Genomic DNA, 15,376 nt, shown 5'->3' with positions numbered 1-15,376 from the left:
TCGCAAAATGTATGATTTTTCAGTGAGTAAAGATAGAACATCAGGTTCCTACTGGATTCCTGGATGGAAATGAGAGCGTAATACAATGTATTTTGTGATTAGGTTACCGTTGTCTCTTAGAAAAAGAAATTTCATTTGGGTGATAATTGATCAATTAACGAAGTCAACCCATTTTCTAATAGTTGGAATCGACTAGTCACTTCCAAAGCTAGCTGAGGTATATATTCGAGAAATAGTCAGATTCCATGGTGTACTACATCGATTATCTCTGATCGAGATCCTAGTTTTACTTTGAGATTTTGGAAATAGTTGCATGAATCTTTAGGTACGAGATTACATTTTAGCACAACCTTTCACCCTTAGACAGATGACCAAGTGGAACGCGTTATTCAAATATTAGAAGATATGCTGCGAGCTTGTGTTATCGATTTTGAGTAGGACTGGGAATGTTATTTACCATTAGCTGAATTTTGTGTAATAACAACTTTTAGTCGAGTATTCAGATGGCTCCGTATGAAGAATTATATAGTCGAAGGTGTAGAACACTTGTTTGCTAGTCAGAATTGAGGGAAAGAAAGATTATTGGATTGGAACTGATTTAGGAAACTAAACATATGGCTAAACTGATCAGGGACAAATTAAAAATGACCTTTGATAGGCAAAAATTGTACACTGACCTGAAGTGAAGAGACGTCGAGTATTATGTGGGAGATAAGGTATTTTTGAAGGTTTATCTGTGGAAGAAAGTTCTTCGATTTGGTTGAAAAGGGAAGTTGAGCCCTAGATTTATCGAATCGTATGAAATTATAGAAAAGGTTGGACTAGTAGCGTATCGATTGACATTACCTACAGAATTACAAAAGATCCACGATGTGTTTCATGTATTGATGCTTAAGAGATATCGTTTGGATCCTTCCCACGTTGTTCTGATGGAAGAAATTGAAATTTAGCTTGGCTTATCATTGAGGATGAACTAGTTGGTATTCTGGCTTAGGAAGTTAAAGAGCTGAGGAATAAACGGGTTCCACTTGTGAAAGTTTTATGACATAGTTACAGTACGGAAGAAGCGACCTAGGAACCAGAAGAGACAATGAGATCCTAGTATCCCGACCTTTTTTCAGGTAAATTTCGGGGACAAAATTTCTTAAGGGGGAGAATTATAACAACTCAAAAGTTAGTGGTGTCGAAAAAATACAGTTTCGAGATGCCATTTTTGTAAAACAAACCTCTAAATATTTCTAATAAATATTTTTGGAGTTAAATTATAAGTGAATTGAATTTTAGATTAGTAAATTTATCAAAATTGTGATTAATTAAGGTGCAAGGACTAAATTGTAAAAGAGGTTTATATTCAATTACTAGGGAAATTTTAAATTAGATGCAAGGAGAAAGGATTATAATAGAGATTATACCCTCTTGAGATCTAGTGGATGATGATTGCTTGTTTTAAAATGAACTATATGTGAAAATTTAAGTAAAATTATTAAAATAAAATAAAACATAAATTATATCATATAAACATTTGGTAGTGGAACGAAATAGAACATCTTCTATTCTTCTCCACAACACTGAAACTCCATAGCCAAGGAATTGGAGAAATCAGTCTTAGGGTTCAAGCTTTAGTCTCTCTAATTGGTGAGTTCAATTTAGTAATTTTCTCATAATTTTTATGTTTTTGAAATATCGAGAGCTTAATCTAGCTGACCCATGTGTTATTTTTCGAAATTGTTAAAGTTTTAGGATGATGCCATTGATGATTTCTTGAAGTTTTAAGTGTTAAATTGATATATTTTAAGCTTAAGAGTGAAAAAATGACTAAATTGTGAAGTTAATTTATAGTTTTGTACTATAAGGACTAAAGTGCACAAAATTAAAAAATTATGGTAGAATTGAGAAATTAGAGGTGCTAGATGGACTTTAGTGAAAACATATTGAAAATATGAATTCTAGATTTAAAGTTATGAATGTCTCGATTTTAGGGACTAAATTGAATAAAATGTGAAAATTGTGTAAATTGATAATTGAATCTGATTTTGATTGATTATTGACTATATTGTATGTTTATGTCAATGTGTAGCTAACATCAACCTGAATTCCTCAAAAAAGAAAGGAAAAGACAAGTTCGTTGACGAATAGTTCAAAGATTTTGGTTTGTGGTTCTATAATTTAAACTATTTCAATTATTGCATTTATGAAATGTATTGCATGGTACAATTACAAGGTGAGTTGTAATTGAATAAACAAGATGAGTTGATTGATTGAGATCGATTATTTGTGATAAGGACTAAATCGAGTGATTTTAAAAATATTATGCATTGTTAAAAAATGTGAAATTGATTATGTAATGGAAATGAATTTTGTTGGTACTTGTATGAAATGATGGTGGATTAAGGAAATAATGCAATTAAATTATGAAATGGATAGATAAGTGAAATTGAGAAATTGTACCCTATTAACCGTTTGGGGAGAGTCAGATATAGATGGCATGCCATAGGATAGGAAGAGTTCAGGGTTACTTCGACTATGTGTTGATAAAGCATTGGGTGCCAAATCACTTCAGTAATATCAATGACTGCAAGGTGCAACTTAGTTCTTCATATTTATCCGATGAGGCACTGAGTGCTAAACTGGTGTGATTAGTTGGATTCATGTATTCGTTTGAGTCCGAGTCATGTTAATCGGGTATTGAAATTTGAAATGATACATTGAGACTTAAATTGGGTTAAAAAGATGATTGATAAAATCATTGGATTTGTATCCAAAATCAAGATTTGGTATGGAAATGTAGTATAAAGTGGGTTTTATTCTTATGTTAATGGAACGCATATATAGTTTTATCATTAAACTTGATAAAACGTTATATGTATTTAGAGCTTGCATATGGTTATTTGATCTATAAATCATGCATTTATATAACTTATTTTTTGTTATAATGCTTGGATTTTAAAAACACCATTGAGTTCATACTTAGCGTACGGTTTTGTTTCCTGTGCACAGGTTAGGTTTTGATCATGATCACCATATCAATAACAATATTTAGCCAAAATCCTAAACTCAACAATGTTGGTAAAGTTTCTTGTTATTTTGTTGGCATGTACATAAGTGAGAGTCTTTTGTAATTCCTAAGATAATGTTTTATCTTGAAGATTTACATATATTTGGTATGAAATATGTGTATAAATACTGTATACTTTATGTTTGAACCATATATTATTTGTGTAAGTAGAATATGTTGTGTCTATACAAAATTTGAAAGGAGGTAATTTATGAATGATGGTAGAATGATAATATGTTTGATGATGATTGAGTAGAAGACTAGTTATAAAAGGATTTGATTTGTTTGTATGATGATTGAACAAGTAGTGTGTATATGGTCTTTTGTGTGTGTACTACATATGTTAATAGTAGGTAAGATTCATTGTAATTGCAAGATTGAATGAATGATTTAAATTTGCATGTTTGGTACTATTACGGCTTGATGTAGAGATAGGTAATGCTAAGGAAAATATTTGTGTTTAGATTTGTTTTGGTTATGTTTTGATGGTGATGGATGAACTGGGATATTGTGAGTAATACGCTTGATCAAATGGTTGTGAGTAGGTTTTTGGTTAGATAATGAATTTTGCAATTCTGAGAAAATAAATATGGCAGGAACAAAGAGTGACATCGTGGTGTTGTTCTAACGTCGTCACGAAGAGAAGGCCACATTGTGACGTCAAGGGTTGGTCGTCGAGACGAGAAATGGCTTGTAGGGTTTCAGTGCTATGAGGGATTTGTCATCTCAACGAGGCCATAGCAGTAGGTGATGTTGCAACACTGGTTGGCTTGTCATCGAGACATGACTAACTGTTTTTCGTCATCTCAATGTGGGGAGAAACACAGCATGATGATGATTCATTATTTTGAAATCTTTTCAGTTAGGTCCTATCTCTTCCTCAGGTTAGCTTTAGAGCTTGCATAAGCTTGTGCAAGACCCGTAAATGATTCCATCTCGTATTAAATGCATGTTTTAGTTGAATTTTAGTTATTAATTGCTATGAAATGCTCGTACTTTTGAAAATTTTCTCTTTAGTCCTTTATTGATTTCATTTAAGCTTCAGAGTTTCAAAATCACAAATGACACACAGACCGTATGCCAGGTCATGTGGTAGGCCGTGTAACTTATTGACTTGTACATTAAGAAAATCACAAATGACACAAAGCCATGTCACCAGGCCGTGTGTCTCACACTGCCGTGTGACAGCTAGTGTCTTAGGCCATGTGAACCTAAAATTTTACATAAAATCAAGCCATTTCCTAACCAATTCATGCATAAAATTCAATTCATTTGTGCACACTTTCAAGGGATTAAAGCATCATTCAAATACACATAATTATGCCAATTCAAACAACCTAATTCACCTAACCAATATGCCATTCAAAGGCACCTCAATTGCATCCAAACAACATTTATCTAAACATGTCAATATTACCACATTTCATTCATATAAACCTAATTCAAATAGATACTAAAAGATGTCACAATAGACCACTTTCAAGATAATATCAACATACCATAAAGAGCCTTATTTACAAGTATTAGTAAGTGACCAAAATGACAAAGTTTGGTAAGCATTAAAGTGCACCAACCAAACATAATCTTTAAGACATAAACATATCAAAGCACTATTACAAAACATCCTATACATGCCATTATTAACCTTGGCCAAAATATACAAAAACTGCCGAAAAGACTTTTGGATACTGTGATAGATTTTCGACGAGGTTCCAAACCGATCAAGCTTCTGATAATCTATAAAACAAAGGAAAGAAACTACGTAAGCAACAAGTGCTTAGTAAGCTTGTATAAACCTTAAACATAACTTTCCATTTCTATAATACAATTCATAGTATAAGTATAAACCAAAACCAATGCCATAAGCTTAGTATAAGCCTATATAACATCATCAAACTCACAAGTTAGTATACTTGTTCATGATATATATGAATTCAACCATAAGATATGTGGTTTACAATGCATATACATAACATTTTACATCATCGATGTTACCATAATGTTATGATTCATTGCATTTGCATACTTACCGCTTCCTTTTCCTTTTCTTACCCGTTGAACCATCTAAAATTACATCAAATACTCGAGAAAGCTCACACGAAGTTTGCCTTTACATATAATCTTAACTGTTCTTTTACATCAATGTTCACACGAGTTGTAGGTCAGAATGTAAGCTACACAATGCTACTCACACGAGTTGTGTAGAATCCGCAACAAATGTAGGACCTTAGCCATCAGTAGGCCATTCAAGACCAATACCCGAAACATGAACTCCCTAATGACATGTCATTTGTATCTTAAGAATTCCTAAGGTTCAACCGGGACTCGATATTCGTCAATTCATCATATAATTGATGCATTTGTATATTTATTCATTTACATCAAAACAACAAAATAAACATTCAATTTAAACAACATTTAAGTGATTATAGTTCATACGAACTTACCTCGATAATTAGGGCATAGTAGTTTAATCGAATTAGTTCGAAGCTTTAGCTTTTCCTCGATCTAAGTCTGAACGTGGTTTATCCTGGTCTAAATAGATAATTTCAATCAATCAAGTAATTCTAAAGTTCAATTTAATCCATAGTTCATATTTATGCAAAATTACCAATTTGCTCCTAACATTTTAATTTTTCACAATTTAGTCCTTAAGCTTATAACTTAAAATATAACTATTTTAACCTAAATCCATGTTAACCATAGATGCAAGGACCTTTAAACAACCCATATCTACCATCATTTCACAAAAAACCCTAAAATTTATACCTTTAACAAATTAATCCCAATTTCCAAAATTCATCAAAATCACTTAGCAAAACTTATTTATTTTTCAACAAGGATTCATAATCTATAAATTAACATCAAAACTCATTCAAAAAAATTCATGTTAAGCCCCTCAACCTTTAACAATTTTACAAATTAACCCCTGAGCTTGACAAAACTATCTATCTTCTTTAATGGTGAAAACGGATAGGGCTTGAAGACAAATGAAAAAGATGATAGTTTTCTCATCCTTTAATTTACTAACATTTTAACTAAATTATCAAGTTACTTAATTAACCTTTTAAAATCATTAAAGTTTCATTAAAACCTATCCATAATCATCCGCTATCAAAATATATGGTATAATTACCATTCAAGTCCATTTACTTCCCTTTCCAAAGCCATTTAGCCCTTTTAACTATTAGAACTCAACTTTTACACTTTTTACGATTTAGTCATTTTCACTTAATTAACTATGTAAACTTCAAAATTTCTTGACGAAATTTTAATACGACCTTAATATAATCCTGTTGATACTAAATAAATAATAAAATAATAATTTACTCGCCAGAACTGTGGTCCCGAAACCACTGTTTCTAATATCACTAAAAACGGGCTGTTACACTTGTTTTGGTATCAAAACCTAAAAATAAAATGTAACATATACCGAGCACAAATAACATTTGTTTAATTGTAACGCTTTCCAATTTCAATAAAAAATCCTACCTACCAAATCATATATGGTAAATAAAATGTAACGCATTGCCAACATATATAGTATTTATGTAATTCCTTAAAAACATTTGTAACGCTTTTCCAATTTCATTGTTTTTTCTTAAAAGAATCTACCTACCCAATTTTTATATAGTAAATATTGACATATATGGAAATAAGTGATAAATAGAAATATATAACATGCCTATAAATTAAGGGCATTTTCCAAGTAAATCATCAAAACAAAAATAATGAAGTTCTCTTTGCATAAGAAATTTCTTTTTATCTTATTTGGTGACCTAAATTGGATATTCTTCAAAGGTAAAAGTTTCACTTTCCTCTTATTTTTTTCTCGTAGTTTCTACGCTTTATTTTTCCTTGAAAATCCGTACATATATAAACTAAAAAAAATATTTTATTAAACGAGATCAATGAAGTGCCCTTTCAAACTTAAGGAAGAATTTTTTTGAAAATCGAGTCTTGGCTTGATTTGTTTTGATCTAATTTTAGACTCATTTCATATTTTTATGTAAGTTGAAATCAAACAATAATATCAAGAAAACAAATATGAAAACTTATTAAAAGATTCTTACATATATAAATTAAAAAACATGTTTTATTACAAGTAAAAAATGTTTTATTAAATGAGGTTAATGGAGTGTCATTTTTAAACTTAAGCAAGAAATTTTAGAGAATCAAGTCTTAACTCAACCTGTTTTGATCTAATCATAAATTCATTTCATATTTTTATGAATTGAAATAGTATAAACAAGCATAAAAACTTATTAAAACAATAATGAATTTATTACTAATGATTTTTTTTTTTGTTATTTGTGTTTATCAGGTGAAATGTAAAAAAAAAAAAAATCAGTGATTTACCAGAAATCAAATATGAAAGTTGGTGGTGGAGATTCAGGGAAGCAACATCAAAGGTGAAGGCAATTTGGGTGGATGGTGGAGATTTAGGGAACGGCACCAAATCATGCTGGGTAATTTTAATTGCATCATATGTCACTCAATTGTGGATTTTTTTTTGTCATTCAACTCTGAATTTTTTAAAATTAATAACCCAACTAATTAAGTTTTCTTTTTATATATTTTCGTTAAGCATCCTTAAATGTCTGACGAGAGGTGACATGACAATTAAAAATCGATAAAATAATAATTTTAATTCTCACTTTTACATATTATATTGATTTAATTATAATTTTTAAAAAAATTATAGCATGATCTCAATTTAATTCTAATACTAAAAATTCAAAACATATACATAAAAATACATAAATATTTTCAAAAATATATAATCAATTATTTATATATATATACAAAACCCAATCTTGACAATCCTCAATCTCTCTCTGTTTTCAACAAATTCTTAATAGCATTTTTTTAAAAATTTTTGTTTAATTTCTTTTTCTTTTTGTAATTTATTATTATTGTTGTTGAGTGATAGCTGAAATGGCAGATACCCACATTGTAGAAGTCCTAGGAGATGAAGAACATCAACACAAGCTCTCATATGCTTTGACCACAATCACTGCCATCCAAAAGCATCAACTGATGGAGATCTCTTAGAGTCCAGGCCATCTTGACAATTGTGAAGGATCTCTTTGATCCTAAAGACTTCACCAACAATCAGCCCTGCTACTATTCGCTTTGCTCTCTTTGCTACCACCAGCTTCAAAGAACCCACAACCATCTTCTTCTTCATCATCTTTTCTTTTAAAAAGAAAAGCCTAAATTGAACATAAATTGCAATCGGCCATCCTCAAAATCTACCTCTTTAAAGTGCTATTAAACCTCAAATTGAACATAATCATGTATTAGCTTCACCAAAGAGAACACAATTCATTTGTTCACAAAGAATTCAAGCAAAAGTTCAAAGACATCTCATGGATTTTCTTGATAAGTCAGGTATTCGTCCCAGTAAGATAGTTTTTGTTTGAACTCATAAATCTAGCGGGCTTGGTAATCTTAATAAGACTAAGCGTGATATTAATTAGCTACATTTAATTCTCTGATTGTTGCATCTGTCTTGACAGCTTGATGTTTGAACTTGTTATATAAGATGTTGATTATCATTTTTTTGAGAAGTCAGGAAAATTGTATTAATCTCAATTAACAATTCAGGTACCAATTAATAGTACAAAACAAAGACCAAAACACAAGATCTTGCACAAACCATACAACAACACAAGACCCTGCATAGTAAACAAAGTAAAGCGCTTTGCTAAACACATCATTAGCCTCTAACCCAAATAAGAAGGGCACATTTGTCCACCCCTAATTTCATTAAGCTACCTGTCCAACTGTTTGCAACTCTTAGCTTCCTAAAACCATCAACAAAAATAAGCTCAGAAATTATTTTTACAAGCTTCCTAATATTGAATATCGATTCAAAGTTTATGTGAACTATCCATTTGCTAGCAATAAGGATGATTGTTGTTTGTGTTTGTAATTCATACAGAAACTTCGTCACTAATTGATAAATTTGTTGTAATTCATACAGAAATCGCGTGGCCTTAGGTAATTCTTTTGCTTCAAATAGACATAAGTCAGCCTATCTCTTAGAAATATGAGAATTCTCAAAGAAATTCTCTAAGACACCGAAATAAATCAGAAGCAAAAGCGAAGAAGCAACAAAAGAACAGAAAAGCCAAAAGAAATCTAAGTAAACCAAGTGTTTGAGTAAATGCTCTCAAAGTGTTTTTATTAAATGCCCTCAAAGTGTTTTTATTAAATGCTCTCAAAGTGTTTTTATTACTTTGAAAATTACAACTGAGGTGGAAGGCCTTTATTTATAGTTGAGCTTTCCTAAATCCAACGGTATAGTTTAAATTACATTAATAGTTGAGATAGAAGTCTATCGACAATATGAGAGTCCTAAGAGATTTAAACATTGTAACGACCCAAATTTTAAGGTCATTGGAAAATTAAATTTTCGGGTCATTATTTCCGCAAAATGAATTCGTAAATATTTATTAGAAATATTTACGAAGCTAGTAGTGTAGTTGATTAGACTTTGGTTAAGTGAATTAGGTTGAATTAAGGCTAATTTAGTGAAAGGACTAAATTGAATAAAGTGTGAAGGTTTAATTAGTAATTGTAGCCTCTCGGGAGAATCGATGACTGCATCTTTGAGGCATTTGCTAGTACTAGTACATCTGAGAATTCTTAATTGACTGGTTGTAAATAGCCCCGGGACTATGGAACAAAGGATTATCCCGAACACCTACACCGAGGTATTGACGGTGATTCTCAAATATCGCAGCAGAATGTGATACGATGAGATAGAATGCAATAGAAACAAAGACACGAGGAATGGGTTACCTGCTCTTAACGGTCAAAGGAACCCTTTCATTCGACATTCTGAATTCTTTAATTGAATGAATCAAATCTCCTCAAGTAGGATTCAAACCTCCGACCGATCGATTAACGGTGACCGCTCTACATTGAGCTCTTGAGGAGCAACGGAGATTAGATCTCATAGAGTTCAATTCCGTTCTCAACCCATGACCAATATGAACTCAAAGTTTCCTTCAGAACCCCAAACTTCTTCGTAGTGGCTCCGTTCCATGCCTCATTTCATAGGGAACCCCAAAGTGGCTCTGTATCATTATATTCCATCCAGATCCCAATTCCATTTTTATATTGTCATTGACATGACATAAGAGATGTCAATTCTAGTCTAAGAGATGTCGATTCTAGTCTATCTTTTCTATTTCTATATATGTATATGGAAAGTTCAAAATCATCATATAATAATCCGAAATAGAAAAGAAAAAAGGAGGTTAATGATGATTTTAAAATCTTTTATACCGAGGAATCTAATATCCTTATGCATGACGATAATCAATTCGGTCGTTATGGTTGAATAAAATATTTTAATTAAATATTAATAAATATTAAAATTTATTATTATTCAAATTCAAATTATATAATAATTTTTAATATTCTAAAAATAAATAAAAGAATAAAAATCTATTCAAAATCTATAAATATAATATTAATATATAAATTGCATAAAATTAAAATAAAATAAAGTAGTAAATTACTAAAAAATTAATACATAAAATAAATACAATAATAGATAAAACGAGATGCGACATCCCTTAGATATTTTACACTTTCTCCCACAAAAAAATTTGTAATGCCTACTCCGTTTGTAATTCCATCGATTACTCGCCTATCAAAAAAATGAGTTAGTTCTGCCAATCCTCTTATACCTTTTGTTAAGGATATTGAATAAAACATATCTATGTAACCACGATTATATGACCAATCATATATCAAATATATCATTTTATCCAATAAAATTCTTTTAGGACCCCTTTTCAAAAATGAATTTAGTAAGTTTCAATTTTGTAAAGATGAATAAAAAGGTTTATATAAAAGGAATGTTGTAAATATTCTGAAACAAGCTATACTCACTGAAAAAGTTGCATTTTTAAAAAATTGATACGAATCCCCAAAATCATTTGAATTTTGATGTAAAAGATTTATAGATGGAGTTAATAATTTTGATAATATATCCAAATGCATTCCTTCTTGATTAAAAGGAATTGCTATAGCTCCAACAAATAAAGTAAATAGAAGCAATATAAGCATAGGAAATAGCATAGTATTATCTAATTCATGAGGATAAGAAAAAGCCTTCTTGTAGCCAAAATTCGTAATAGTAATAAGAGCTTCTTTTTTTCCACCAATTGTATATGGCTGCTCGTTGTTGTTCATTGTTAATAAAGGAAATAAACGAAAATTTCTGTTAATTATTTTTTGCTCTTCTTTACCCCATAATTTTATTGAATAGAAAGAGCTACTTTTTTTGCCACTATATTTTTGAAAATGAACGTTTAAATGTCCTTCAAAAGTAAGTAAATAGATTCGAAACATATAAAATGCTGTTAATCCGGCGGTGGACCGAGCTATTATTGCAAAAATCGGTGAATACAACCAACTGTCACTAAGAATTTCATCTTTGGACCAAAAACAAGGAAGGGGTGGAATACCACAAAGAGAAAGTGTACCTACTAAAAAAGCAATTTGGGTAATGGGCACGTGCTTTCTTAAACCACCCATAAAAACCATTTTCTGGCTTTTCTCTGGAGAATATCGAACAATAGCTTCCATGGAATGAATAATCGATCTGGATGCTAAAAACAACAATGCTTTCGAATAAGCATGAGTAATCAAATGAAATAAAGTGCCTCGATAAGACCCCATACCTAGAGCTAACATCATATAACCAAGTTGGGACATTGTAGAATAGGCTAAACCCCTCTTAATATCTTTTTGAGCAAGGGCTAAAGTAGCCCCTAATAATACCGTTATTATACCTATCAAAGATATTAGATTCATTATGTAAGGTATAACTATAAAAAAGGAAGCGAAAGGGCTACAAGAAAATTCCCGCAGCTACCATAGTGGCGGCATGTATAAGAGCCGAAATAGGAGTAGGCCCTCCATGGCATCGGTAACCATACATGAAGAGGAAATTACAGATTTAGCAAGCTAGCAAGCAAATAACAAAGAGACACATAAAGTAACAAATAAAAAATGAACCTCATTATTATAAATCAAGTTATTAAATATTTCGAACAAATCTTGAAATTCGAAACTTCCCATTATCCAATAGAAACCTAAGATTCCTAATAATAAACCAAAATCGCCTATCCGATTAGTTACAAACGCTTTTTGACAAGCGTTTGCCGCAGCGGGTCGTGTGAACCAAAAACTTATTAATAGATAAGAACACATTCCAACTAATTCCCAAAAAAATATAAATTTGTATCAAATTCGAACTAGTAACTAATCCCAACATTGAAGTATTGAACAAACTCATAAAAGCAAAAAATCTTAAATATCCTTCATCATGAGACATATAATTATCACTATAAATAAGAACAAAAATTTCAACAGTAGTGATTAATATTGACATAATAGAGGTAAATGAATCAATAAATTAGCTAAACTCGAAAGAAAAATCATTATTGATGGTCCAAGACCATACATATTGATAGATAGAACTTCCATTTATTTGCTGAATAGACAGATCGAGCGAAAAAGTCATAACTATACTTAACAATAAAATAGTGGGAAAAGCCCACATACGATGAAGATTTTTTGTTGTCGTCGGAAAAAGTAGGAGTCCCATTCCTATTTTAATAGGAATGGGAAGTGGAACAAAAGGTATGATCCATGAATATTGATATGCATGCTTCATAAAAACTTTTTAGTTATTCTTTCTTAATTAATCGTTTCTGATTCACCGGCTCTTATCTTTTTTCATTGAAAAGGAGCAATAAAAAAATCGAGAGATTACAAAGTTAACTGGATTTTTCTATTCTTAATTTTTTAATCTTTCGCAACTATTTCAAAAATATTCAAATTTCGAAGTTAGAAGTAATCAAATGATCTCGCCAAGTTACTATAATGAAAAACAAAAGAATTCTTTTTCATTATAGTAATATTTTCTGAAAATATCAATTATTATTTATTATTACATATTACAATAATTTCTATTTACAATAAGTTAGATACATCGATCAAAAATAAAAGAATTCTCCCCAAAAGTCGATATAAATCATAGGATGTCCTAGAACTTCAAAGAAAAAGCGAATTATTTGAGTTTGTTTATTCAAACTTATTAACTAGTTCATTTTCATCATGAATCGATTGATTTTCTTCCACTACAATAAATGAACCTTTTCTTGTAGGAAAGACTATCCGATATTTTCTTTCTATTTACATATAATTAAAAGAAAAATGACTATTAATATAATAAAATATTCTTTTTTTTAAATTATGTATCCTTTAATAGATTAACTACAAGTCTCATTCGAATTTGGGTGAAAATGAAAATTGGGCATACCCTCTCTTCGAGCTTGACCAATTACCAATTTATGGAAAAAAATAAAATTAAAGTTTGCATAGGTAAATAAAATGGGTTTTACACTTTTTATTGTGATGTAGTTTTCATGTATAAATGGAGATGCATAAATTATAAATGTAAGACAACAAAAAAGCTAGGAGATAGAAAAAGAAAGACTTTTTTTTTTTGCATTTTTTGATTTCATCAATTTGATTTATATATCATAATAGATATAGATCCTAATCTATCCTATAGATTTGAATGGAGATATAAAAAGAAAGGTACCAATAAATTCAATACAAATTCTTCTTTTTTTTCTCTGGATAGTGTATGGAATATAAATAAAACAAGGGTTATATGATATTGTTTTTTTGTTCTAGAATAGAAGCATTTTATGCGATTTTCCCATCTCTATTCATTTTTTATGCAATTTGTATTGTAGCATATATATAATTATAATTTATAAAATCTATAGGAACAGATAAATAATAACATCAAAAGACTGATCGTTTTGTTTTAAAAATATATGTCTTTGACATCCAACGATAGCACTGAATAACTTTTTTTTGAATGGCAGTTCCAAAAAAATTCACTTCTACATCAAAAAAGCGTATTCGAAAAAATATTTGGAAAAAAGAAAGGATATTGGGCGGCCTTGAAACCTTTTTCATTAGCCAAATCTCTTTCTACGGGGAATTCAAAAAGTTTTTTTGTACGCCAAATAAATTTAGAGTAATCTGAATTGGTTTAACTCGAATAAGATACAAAGGTTTTTCTTTTTTGAATTTTTGAATATCTTTTTTTTCATTTCCGGGGGAGGGTAAGGGACTAAATTAGCAATTAGGCCATAAGGTGACAAATGAGTGGTAAAAATAAATAAATGTGTAAAAATATAAATGGTACACATGTAATAAACATGTGTATTTACTTATTTTATAAGAAAATAATAATGATTAAAGTATATTATAATAATATAATATAATAAAGTAATTAAATTAAAGAAATAAAAGAAAAGAAAGAAATAAAAGAGAAGAGAAGACAAGAAATAGCAGGGAAAGAAAAGGAAAGAAAAAGAAAAGGAAAATTTAGGGTTTTAGAGTTTCAAGCTTGATTGGTAAGTCAATTTAATATCTTTTCTTGTAATTTTGGTGTCTATGGAATCCTAGGAAGAAATACTATTTGAGTTATGTTGAAATTTAGAAAGTTATTGAATTTTTAGGTGTTGATAAAGTTGAATGAATGGAATAATTATTGTTTAATTGATAGAAATTCAAGTTAGAAGTGGGAGAATGATTGAATTGTAAAGATAGATATAAGTTTTGTTATAGTAGGGATTAAATTGTATAAATTGTAGAATTGATGTTTTATATTGAATATTAAGAGTTGAAACTTGTTTAAAGTAGGTATAAAATGAAATTTATAAGGTTATTTGAAGAAAAAGAATGGTTATGGTGGTAGAACCTAATTGGAAATATAGTAAAAGATACATGGAAATACAAGAGTGTGTTATTAAATAATATATATTGATAATTTTAAATGTTAAATTTTATGTAGCTAACGTAGCACCGGAAACGTCATCGAAAAAGGGAAAGGAGAAAGTGAACGAGGATATTGAGTAAACTCGAGAATTTCAGTTTGTATTTCTATAAACTATGCTTAATGTTTTAATATAATGTAATTGTTATTTTTAATAGTTAGAATGTACAATAAATGATATGATGGAAATTGTTACTACTTCTATATTGAAATGAAACGATTTGAATACCCTATTAACAGTGTCGGGCTAGTCGGATACAATTGGCATGCCATAGGATTGGAAGTGTTCAGGGATATTCCGACTGTGTGTCGATGAGACACTATATGTGTCGACTACTGTGACTGTTCCGGATTCGTTCCGAATAGGTACTTCATACCTGACTATGATTGTTACTGTTACTGTTACCCTACGGTTTATTTTGGTTTCGGCCGAT

The 15,376-nt window shown here is 30.1% G+C and overlaps 1 long non-coding RNA gene across 1 annotated transcript; it reads left to right on the top strand.

The window, feature by feature from the left end:
• Window positions 1–6,771: 6,771 nt before the first annotated feature.
• LOC128294010 (uncharacterized) lies at window positions 6,772–7,515 on the top strand. Its single transcript, XR_008284176.1, has 2 exons — window positions 6,772–6,856; window positions 7,380–7,515. It is a non-coding gene; the product is annotated as an uncharacterized LOC128294010 (long non-coding RNA).
• The last annotated feature ends 7,861 nt before the right edge of the window (window positions 7,516–15,376 follow it).

This window comes from Gossypium arboreum, chromosome 6 (assembly GCF_025698485.1).
Source record: "Gossypium arboreum isolate Shixiya-1 chromosome 6, ASM2569848v2, whole genome shotgun sequence".
Lineage (NCBI taxonomy): Eukaryota > Viridiplantae > Streptophyta > Magnoliopsida > Malvales > Malvaceae > Gossypium > Gossypium arboreum.
Note: the sequence above shows the minus strand (reverse complement) of the source record. Positions and strands in the feature narration are given on the sequence as shown.